The sequence below is a fragment of the Phyllobates terribilis genome, unplaced genomic scaffold (genome assembly GCF_046119375.1).
Source record: "Phyllobates terribilis strain yellow unplaced genomic scaffold, ASM4611937v1 Scaffold_11__3_contigs__length_659146591, whole genome shotgun sequence".
Lineage (NCBI taxonomy): Eukaryota > Metazoa > Chordata > Amphibia > Anura > Dendrobatidae > Phyllobates > Phyllobates terribilis.
In genome coordinates, this window is record NW_027362771.1 from 30790477 (window position 1) to 30801711 (window position 11235).

The 11235-nt window shown below is 41.4% G+C and overlaps 1 long non-coding RNA gene across 1 annotated transcript in view; it reads left to right on the plus strand.

Annotated features, from left to right (window-relative positions):
* Nucleotides 1-10951, plus strand: part of LOC141164973 (uncharacterized) — a 77934-nt gene extending 66983 nt beyond the window's left edge. Inside the window, exons 3-5 of the long non-coding RNA XR_012251008.1 lie at nucleotides 4850-4921; nucleotides 9171-9227; nucleotides 10697-10951. This is a non-coding gene — a long non-coding RNA (uncharacterized lncRNA). The remainder of the gene's footprint in view (nucleotides 1-4849; nucleotides 4922-9170; nucleotides 9228-10696) is intronic.
* The last annotated feature ends 284 nt before the right edge of the window (nucleotides 10952-11235 follow it).

Sequence of the window (11235 nt, forward strand, 5' to 3'; positions counted from 1 at the left end):
CCAGCAGTCAGAATAAATCCCTGTATCAACCTACTATTTTATTCTATTTTTAAGTATATGCAGAAATCTGCCTGGTATCTAGAAATGCATCCAGTCCCCGCTTGAACTGGTTTAGTGAATCCGACATTACCGTCTCCTCACTCAGTGAATTCCATATTCTCACTGCTCTTACCGTAAAGAACCCCTTCCTATGCTGGTGCTGAAACCTTTTCTCTTCCAGTCGTAGTGAATGCCCTCTTGTTACCGTAATATCCCTCCTTTTGAACAAATCCCGGGCAAGGTCTCTATACTGTCCCCTAACATATTTGTACACATTTATTATGTCCCCCCTCAACCTTCTCTTTTCCAGGCTGAATAGTCCTAGTTTTGCCAACCTCTCTGGGTATTGCAGTCCCTCCATTCCCCTTATTAATTTTGTTGCCCTCCTTTGTACCTTTTCAAGCTCATTTATATCCTTTCTATATATTGGGGCCCATAACTGAGCACAGTATTCCAAGTGTGGTCTGACCAGTGCTTTGTACAGTGGAAGAACAATGTTCTCATCCTTTGCAGCTATACCTCTTCTGATACATCCCATTACCCTGTTTGCCCTTACAGCAGCCGCCTGACTTTGGGCACTCCAATTTAGTTTGCTATCAATCAAGATGCCCAAGTCCTTCTCCATCTCTGAATTCCCCAATGGTTTCCCATTCAGTGAGTACTGGTGACTTCCATTTTTCCTTCCCATATGTATGACCTTACATTTCTCCTCGTTAAACCTCATTTGCCATTTAATGCTCCACCTACCCAGCTTATCCAAATCCCTCTGTAGGTCTTCACTATCCTCTTTTGTATTAATTGTTTTACATAACTTTGTGTCATCTGCAAATATTGATATTTTACTATTTATCCCGTTGACTATGTCGTTAATAAAGATATTAAATAACATTGGAACTAGTACAGACCCCTGTGGTACCCCACTAGTGACGCTTACCCAATCTGAGTATATTCCATTTATAACCACCCTCTGCCTTCTATCCTTTAGCCAGTTAGCTACCCACTTGCAGACATTTTCCCCCAGCCCCATCATTCTCATTTTGTATACCAACCTATTATGTGGCACGCTATCGAACGCTTTTGAGAAGTCGAGATACACGACATCCACTGGTTCCCCCTGATCTACTCGAGAGCTAACCTCCTCGTAGAAGTCAATCAGGTTTGTTTGGCAGGAGCGATTCCTCATGAATCCATGTTGGTTCGGGGTTAATAGATTATTAACATCAAGATGCTCCATGATTGCCTCATTATTAAAGCCTTCAAAAATTTTGCCCACAACGGACGTCAGACTCACCGGCCGATAGTTTCCGGTGTTACTTTTTGCTCCCTTTTTGAATATTGGCACTACATTCGCCTGTCGCCAATCAAGTGGTACAGACCCAGTCTCAACAGAGTCCTTAAATATAAGATATAACGGTCTGTCTATCACATTACTTAGATCCCTTAGTACCCGTGGGTGTATGCCATCAGGTCCTGGTGATTTGTTTATTTTAATGTTACTGAGGCGTTTCTGTACCCCAGCTTGGGTTAGATTTGTCATACTTAGTGGAGGATTAAGTTTGTCACTTCTCATTTCGCCTGTTAGTTCTTTTTCCTTTGTGAAAGTTGACGAAAAAAATTTATTTAATAGATTAGCTTTATCCTCATCTTTCTCTATGATTTTGCCTTCATCACTTTTTATCGGTCCAATATTATTCGATTTAATCCTTTTACTATTTATATACGTAAAGAACAGTTTGGGATTTGATCTACTTTCCCTAGCAATACGTCTCTCTGTTTCCTCCTTTGCTATTTTTATTTGTTTTTTGCAGGTTCTCGTTTTTTCCTTGTAACACATTAGTGCCTCCTTGCTGTTTTCCTGTTTTAATCTCTTGAATGCCTCTTTTTTGCTATTTAACGCCCCTTTTACGTTCTTATTCAACCATATTGGTTTCCTCTTATTTCGGGCCCTTTTATTCCCATACGGTATATACCTCTCGCACTGAGTATTCAGAATTCTTTTGAAGGTTTCCCATTTACTATTCGTATTTCCTTGATTAAGAACTTTGTCCCAGTCTATAAGTTGAAGGTTTTCTTTCAGCTGATCAAACTTCGCCCTCCTAAAGTTTAATGTTTTAGTTGTTCCCTTATTGATAACCCTACTGAAGGGCATTTTGAAATTGATAATATTATGATCGCTATTACCTAGGTGCCCCCCTATCTGTACCTCAGTTATTCTATCAGGCCTATTAGTCAATATTAAGTCCAACACTGCCTTCCCTCTCGTTGGTTCCTGCACTAGTTGGGAGAGATAATTATCCTTGATATTTGTCAAGAACCTTTTTCCTTTCTGCGATCTACAGGTTTCTGTTTCCCAGTCAATATCCGGGTAGTTGAAGTCCCCCATTACAATCACCTCATTATGTTTTGCTACTTTGTCTATTTGTCCTAATAGCAGTTTCTCATTCTCCTCTGTTATATTAGGTGGCTTATAGCAGACCCCCAGTAATATTTTATTATTATTTTTTGCCCCCTCTATCTCTACCCACATGGACTCGACCCCCTCTTCTCCCTCTCCTATATCTTCCCTTAGTCTGGGCTTTAGACGTGACCTTACATATAAGCAGACTCCTCCGCCCTTCCCCTGTTTCCGGTCCCTTCTAAATAAACTATAATCTGTTAAATTTACCGCCCAGTCGTAGCTATCGTCTAGCCAAGTCTCTGTTATACCTACGATGTCATACCTCTCCTCCGATATAAGCGCCCGCAGCTCATCCGCCTTATTGGTCAGGCTTCTTGCGTTGGTCAGCATGCAAGATAAAACTTTGGGGTTATTTAGCATCCTATTCTTCTCTAACGATCTAACTGTACTATCCCCACCCCCCTCTCCACCCTCATTATATTCACTTCTCCCCTTCCCCCTTGCTTGCCTCACATCCCACCTATTTCATTGGTTTCCCCCCCCGTCTCTAGTTTAAAAACTCCTCCAACCTATTAGCCATCTTCTTCCCCAGCACCGCTGCACCCTCCCCATTGAGGTGCAGCCCGTCCCTACGGTAGAGCCTGTAGCCGACAGCGAAGTCGGCCCAGTTCTCCATGAACCCAAACCCTTCTGCCTTGCACCAACTCTTTAGCCACTTATTCACCTCCCTAACCTCCCGTTGGCGCTCCTGTGTGGCTCGCGGGATTGGTAGTATTTCTGAGAAAACTACCTTGGAGGTCCTTGCCCTAAGCTTCCTACCTAGATCCCTGAAATCATTTTTAAGGACCCTCCATCTACCACTCACTTTGTCATTGGTGCCAATGTGGACCATGACCGCTGGGTCTTCGCCAGCCCCACCCAGTAACCTGTCAACCCGATCCGCGATGTGCCGGACTCGAGCGCCAGGGAGGCAGCACACCGTTCGGCGATCCCGGTCTTTGTGACAGATTGCCCTGTCTGTCCCCATTAGACCAGTGGAACTCGGTACTTTGGTCTGATGAGTCCAAATTTGAGATCTTTGGTTCCAAACACCATGTCTTTGTGCGACGCAGAAAAGTTGAACGGATGCACTCTACATGCCTGGTTCCCACCGTGAAGCAGGGAGGAGGAGGTGTGATGGTGTGGGGGTGCTTTGCTGGTGACACTGTTGAGGATTTATTCAAAATTGAAGGCATACTGAACCAGCATGGCTACCACAGCATCTTGCAGCAGCATGCTATTCCGTCCGGTTTGCGTTTAGTTGGACCATCATTTATTTTTCAACAGGACAATGACCCCAAACACAGCTCCAGACTGTGTAAGGGCTATTTGACCAAGAAGGAGAGTGATGGGGTGCTACGCCAGATGACTTGGCCTCCACAGTCACCAGACCTGAACCCAATCGAGATGGTTTGGGGTGAGCCGGACCGCAGAGTGAAGGCAAAAGGGCCAACAAGTGCTAAGCATCTCTGGGAACTCCTTCAAGATTGTTGGAAGACCATTTCCGGTGACTACTTCTTGAGGCTCATCAAGAGAATGCCAAGAGTGTGCAAAGCAGTCATCAAAGCAAAAAGTGGCTACTTTGAAGAACCTAGAATATAAGGCATATTTTCAGTTGTTAAGTATATAATTCCACATGTGTTAATTCATAGTTTTGATGCCTTCAGTGTGAATGTACAATTTTCATAGTCATGAAAATACAGAAAAATCTTTAAATGAGAAGGTGTGTCCAAACTTTTGGTCTGTACTGTATATATATTGGACATTTTAGAATGGGAGGTAAAATTTCATGTACATTTCCTCATGAAGACAAGCTTTTACCCATTACATCCAGTAAATATAAGTTCATCAACAAGTCTTCTACCCATAAATAAATGATAAAGTGACCTTTTCTAATGCTATTTAGAATAATCATTATTATATATCACTTCTGCTGTTTAATGATGTTTTGAAAAAGCATAAAAATAGACTTTATTGATAAGATGTAGAAACTCTAGACAGATAAATGTCACTTCAATGGGAAAGTACAATGTAACACCTAGAATTCATAATTATCTGGGAAGCTGCAGGAGGAAACTAGAATTGTAAGTCCAAAAAATGAGACAAAAATTGAGCGGCTGTTGGCAGGTTTTGCATTTTGGGTGATTTCTGGCTGACTGCTGGAAGGGTCCTTGGATCATTTGGCATAAACTTCCCCAAGACTGTAAAGTGTGTTTAGCCAACAGACTAGGGATACACTGAGCAGATAAGTGACAACCCTAGAAACGTCAAATGTTCATCTTTATTGACAAATCTGCGTAGATTTTAGAAAAAACAATTGTCTTCTAAATGTTTGTGCAGTCTTAATCTTACAGCACTGAATTCCTTCTGCAGGCATCTTCTCCCCAGAAGCATGCAGTGAAGGGACGGTCAAAATCCACAGAAGAAATACAGCAAGCAAAAAAGGTGAATCTCCCATTAGTGAATCACTTTAAATATTCTATTAGAGAATTTTAATGAAAACAACATGATATAAAAATAGAAACCTTTTAACATTACATTATATGTTAAAGGGTTTCTGTTGTTCTATAAAACTGTTGACATATTGATTTTTCAGAAGTTTTGATGAGTAGGGTTGCCAGTTGTCCAGAAATTCCTGGATAGTCCGTCAAAATATTGTACTTTTTTCCCAAGTAAAACATTTGATATGTTTGTGATTATTTTCAAGGTGGAAAGACTCTAAGGCTGTGTGCCCACGATGCGTTTTTTTAAGCATTTCGGCAGAGGCAAAAACGCTGCAGAAACGCTTAAAAAACGCACTGCCATGTTCCCCAATGATAAACCGCATGTGCTGTGCACATGCTGCGGAAATTTCCTCTGCAGATTATCATTGCGGAAAAAAACGCAGCACTACCAATTATTTTGCGGAAGCACTGCGATTTCGCCGCCATTGCCTTGCATTGGAACACATGTCATCCGCATCACTGCATCTGTACATGCGGAATCCATGCGTTTCAATGTGCGGATGGTACCCGGGTGTGGAGGACAGGAGACTCTCCTCCAGACCCGGGTACCATAGAACCTGTGAAAAAAAAGAATAAAATAAAAAATAAATATTATATTTACCTTCTGACGGTCCCCGGTCTCCTTGTCTTCGCTTGCCGGCAGCTCGCGGTGGGCTGAAGGACCTGCGCTGATGTCATAGTCATGTGACGGCAGGTCCTTCAGTGTACTGCGAGCTGCCGGCTAGCCAGGACGGAGGGAAGCAAGACTGCGGGGGCCATCGGAAGGTAAGTATAGATTTATTTTTTACCATTTTTTTACGGTCACACTATATAAATCCATGCAGTTTGCATGGATTTATATAGTGTGACCAAGTTGTCAAGCACTTTCCAAGTGATGCTAAAATCGCTTGGAAAGCGCTTGTCAACCCGCATGCGGAAATGCAAGTGAAGAACGCTTCACATCCGCATGTCCCTGGCAGGAAAAACGCATGTACAATCCGCATGTACAATCTGCATGTACAATCCGCATGTATAATCCGCATGTACAATCCGCATGTACAATCTGCATGTACAATCCGCATGTACAATCCGCATGTACAATCCGCATGTACAATCTGCATGTACAATCCGCATGCGTTTTTTCTGCCAGGGAGATTCAGAAATGCTCAGGAAAAAATCCGGAGCATTTCTGCATCGTGGGCGCATAGCCTTACAGATTTTTATGACAGAATTTATCACCATTTTACAGTTCACAGTGAAGGCAGCTGATGTCTTATCTTCACATAGCATTTATGGCCATCTAATTTGGCTGATGAAGTTGTTTTTCTTTAGAATTTATCCAAAAAATATTATATCCAGTATATATATACAAGTAATAGAAATAACTTTGCAGTATATTCACCACTGTGAACAAATCATCCAGACTGCGGTACCGGCTTGAGCAAGCATCGGACTTGCAGACAGATCCTGGGTGTGAGTGATCCCTGTGCAGACTTGCACTTCCATAGATTGAGCATCAGAGCAGAGACATTGACCAACGATAAGGGAATCACAACTGTGGAAGCTTGCTCAAGCCTGTACCACAGTTTGGATGATTTGGTAACAGTGGTGAATATACTGCAAAGTTATTTCTATTACGTGTGTATATGTATATATATATATATACATACACTTGATAAAATATTTTTTTTATACATTTTGAAGAAAAATAACTTGTGCCGTTTTCCGTTTTGTAAGGACTATAGCCAGTTGGTGGGAGCAACTGCTAAGCGGCTATTAATGGTGTGGGACTTTAGTATTAAATAAGCCACTTTTTCAATTTTTGGACATCTAAATTGGCTGTCAGGCTAAGTGCCCACGATGCAGAAATACTGCAGATTTTTTCCGCTTCTCCCTGGCAGGAAAAACGCATGCAGATTTTACATGCGTTTTTCCCGCCAGGTAGAAGCGTTTGTCAAGCGTTTTTGCATGCATTTCTGCATGCGGGTTATCAAGCGCTTTTCCAAGAGATTTTAGCATCACTTGGAAAAGTGCTTGACAACTTGGTCACACTATATAAATCCATGCAACCGGCATGGATTTATATAGTGTGACCAAGTAATAGTTAAAAAAAAGAATAAAAATGGTAAAAAATAAAAAATAAACATTATACTTACCTTCTGATGGCCCCCGGTGTTTTCTCCGGTGTGTCCAGTCTCTTGTAAGGCTCGCGATGGTCTAAAAGGACCTTTCATGACATCATTTAGTCATGTGACAGGTCACGCGACTGCTGATGTCGGCAGTCGCGTGACCTGTCACATGACTAAATGACGTCACTGCAGGTCCTTTTAGACCATCGCGAGCCGTACAAGAGACTGGACGCACAGGAGAAAACACCGGGGGCCATCAGAAGGTAAGTATAATGTTTATTTTTTATTTTAAATTTGTTTTTTTACAGGTACTATGGTACCCTGGTCTGGAGGAGAGTCTCCTCTTCTCCAGACCCGGGTACCATCTGCACATTGAATTGCTTAATATCCGCATGTGCATAAGTGATTCAATGCAAGTCAATGGCGGCAATTACGCTGCGTATCTGCAAAATTAATGGACATGCTGCGTATTTTTTCCGCAATGATAATCCGCAGCGGAAATTTCTGCAGCATATGCACAGCACATGCGGATTATCATTGGGGACCATTGGGCTCGTATTACCAAGCGTTTTTTAAGCATTTTTGCTGCGGAAATTCCGCAGCAAAAACGATTGAAAAACGCATAGTGGGCACTCAGCCTTAGGATAAGTATAAAGTGGTGCTAAAAAATAACTTTTAATTTCTATTTTAAAATCAAGATAGTGACAGGCAGATATGTGAGCCTACAGGTCTTATGCACAATAGGGCCCTAGACTATACGCAAACAATCGATTTTGCGACAGATCACATGTTTGCTACGTGGCACAACCATTACCATAAAAAGTTACTTGCTTTTCCCAGAAATTTGTACCAACAATACACATGTGATGCAAAGACATAAAAAAAGAAATAAATCCCTCTAGGGACAGTGCACATTTGAATAAACAATTGGAGATAATTAATCAGGTATTTAGCAAGAAGGCTTCTTCAGTGAGAGATCTTCCAACAGGCAGAATGCATAACTTACAGCCCTAATAAAAATTGGAAAGATCTCACCGGTATGTAGCTCTGTTTTCCGGTCAGGTTAATGTCATGCTGCAAAGTCCGACATCCTGAAAACCGGGGTAATAGATAGGAGGTAAATCATTCCCATCGCGTTTCCTCTTAATATAGATTCTTCAGAGGAGACATCAATAGGTTGGTGCACACTCAAGATCACCTAACCTGTAACCTCATGTCGCTGATCATGTCCAAATTGGCCATAGGCGCACCATTACCTTCTGCCCAAATCCTTTTATTCAATCATACCGTGATTAGAACTAGCAGGAAACGTAATTTCCGGTGATGTTACTGATGCTTATGGTATTTGGGACGTATGTGTGTCAAATGGAACGCACGTGTCACCGAGCATCAGCGCTGAAACAGGATGCATCAGTAACCATGTTTCCATGGGCAGGGCAGAGGTAAGAGGAGGAATAAATGTTATACACCCGCTCATACAGCTGTACATAGGATTTAATTAAAACTACCTATGGGGCTGTACCACACACCGCAGCCAAATTCAAGTGGCATACAAGCGGTCAGCAGCGCTGAAAAAAAACACTCCGAGGTATTGGCACGGTTATAATCACGGCATCCTTCTCAGCAGACGGGCAACATGGAGAAGGAAATGCTCTAATCATAGATCTTTTTTTTTAACACATTCAATTGTGGAACTTATTTTTCATCCAAGATCTATTCATTAAAATGTATTTTGTTGGCGGGAAAACCCCTTCAAGCCCGCTATGGTGAAAACGTACTTTTCAGCTTGTCCGCCACCTCATATTTTAAGCAAATTTATGTCTCTGCTCTTCAACCTGTCTTTTTTGGTAGGACTGACAGCTTAACTTTGCTCACACCTCACTCACAGCTATATCACCATCTTTCTACTTTTTGGCACCAAGAGTAACTGACTTCTTTGAAAGTCTAATATCCTCCCCACATCAGGAACAATGTGACCCCACACTAACGTGTACACACATCAGAAGAGCATCAGTTTACTATACTTGCCATAAAGGGAACTCAAGTATTTATTGATAACAATATTGTTCTATCCACTTTTAGGCATTTCACACTCCTCAGAAGTCTCTCCCAAGCACAGGAGAGGAGAGCAGCACCCAGGTAAGTATATTGTCATGTACATGAATGAGCAAATTTGGGGCCCTCAGGCATGATGTCTTTATGAGGCTTTTATACAGTAGATTTTCCTCCCCAAATCTTCAGGGCCAAAGTAAAAATGTTACGATGTAATCAATAGATGATATTTCACAACAGACCAGATCAAAATGAGTGCAAAGTTAAAGTGGAAAACGTATTCACGGCAGCAAATCAAGTTTGCGTAACCATTTTATTTAATATTTAATGCACCCTCATTAAAAGGGTTGCAAGTACTATTGAAAATAGGCCAATGTATTTTTATGATGAAAATAAGTTTCTTTGTAAATGCCTTGTGCTGGTGTTACTGCCTGTGAGCGGCGCTATCACTGGCCACTCACAGGCATCAAGTGACCCCCGGCTGCAGGCGCCTCTGACATCCACTGATGTCACTTCATGTTCTGGATGCAGCCAGAGGTCCCTCTTCTGTGTTCCACAGTGGATGCTGGGTTGTGGGTGGGGTTACCTCACACATCACACTCAGCATCCACTGCATGCTCTCCCTCTCCTCATTCATTGGGAAAGCGTGGGGTTGAATGCAAGGTGTGACGAGTGGGGTAACCCCACCAACAACTAATTGCCCATGACCAAATATTTCATGCCTTGTTTCTCAACTCTTGGAAAGTACTTTCACCTGGTCAGCTACCTCTCTGGTAACGCTCTAGAGGGCCTCTTTACCACAAAAGTAAAGCACTCTTTCCAAAGTTATATTTAGTTGGTCCTTACTCCTCACTGATCCAAACATCCATGGTGGTTTTCATACAAATGGCCCATCAGAATGGTTTCATCTTTTGATTCAAAGCAGCCATTTTGATAACCTGGGAACCTGTTAAGGAAATAATTATTTTTTTCTTTGAATTTTTGCTTACTGGATTTTTTTAGTTTGGATGGATCTGTTCTATTTGACATATCATGTCAATCCCATGCCTCCGATTCATCAAGACTGGCGTTTTCCACGGCAGTCTGGTCGTTTGGCGGGGTGGAGGGCGAGACGCCTGATTTATTAAGGGGCATGCGCCTCTGTGTACACCTCACAAAAAATCTTACTCTAGACATGAATTTGATGAGCAATGGTTACAATGACTCAGTTCCACCTACTTTGTTTAAGCAGGGCAAAAATGTCATGAAAATAGGAAAATCCACAAATATTTTGTGCAGCCTGGCATTGTGCACATATTCTGCAACTTTTCGAAGCTTTTTATGCCAGTTTTCTAGTGTATACGTTTTTATGAATTGGAGTCAAAATCTTTTTTTTATTGCTTAAAATATGTTGGTGTTATATGTTTGGTTATATATGGTTAATGATTAGCATTTTACATATTATACATAGTAGAATACATTAATGACGTGGCCTAGGGGTCATTGTAAACCTTGTTTATATCCTGTATGAGTATATCACTATCACACCGCATGCTGGATTTTTTTTTTTTTTTTAGGATTCTGCAGAAGCTACAGATGAGAATTCTCCAAAGGCGAGGACAAAGGAGGGTCAAATACAGAATTGATTTGAGGAAACAAGTGTCAAGAAACCAGCTATGTGGCCTCCCACGTCCCAATCTCTTATCATATGTCTGTCTGCTCCCTGCTGTAACTTTGTGTATGCTTGTATGCCAGTAGATATGGGTGTATGTACATGTCTGGATGTTTCATGTTTATAAATCTGATAATACAAAATCTACGTCTACAACATATGGTCTGTGTTTCTTGTTTTACTGAGCTCATATGAAAAGGTCTTAAGCGATAACTCTGGACTGCTCTAACATATCCCAGTGATTGTGAAATTATTTTTTTTCATGACACATTTAGGTCAATATACTTACTTTTTTTATGAAAATGACTGGAATTTGAGTAAAGTGTTAAAAAATTTGCAATTTTTAAACTATTAATTCTTATATAGCTAATAAATAACATTTCCCATCTGTCTACTTTATGTCAGCATCATTTTTCAAATGTCCTTTTATTTTGTTAGGATGCT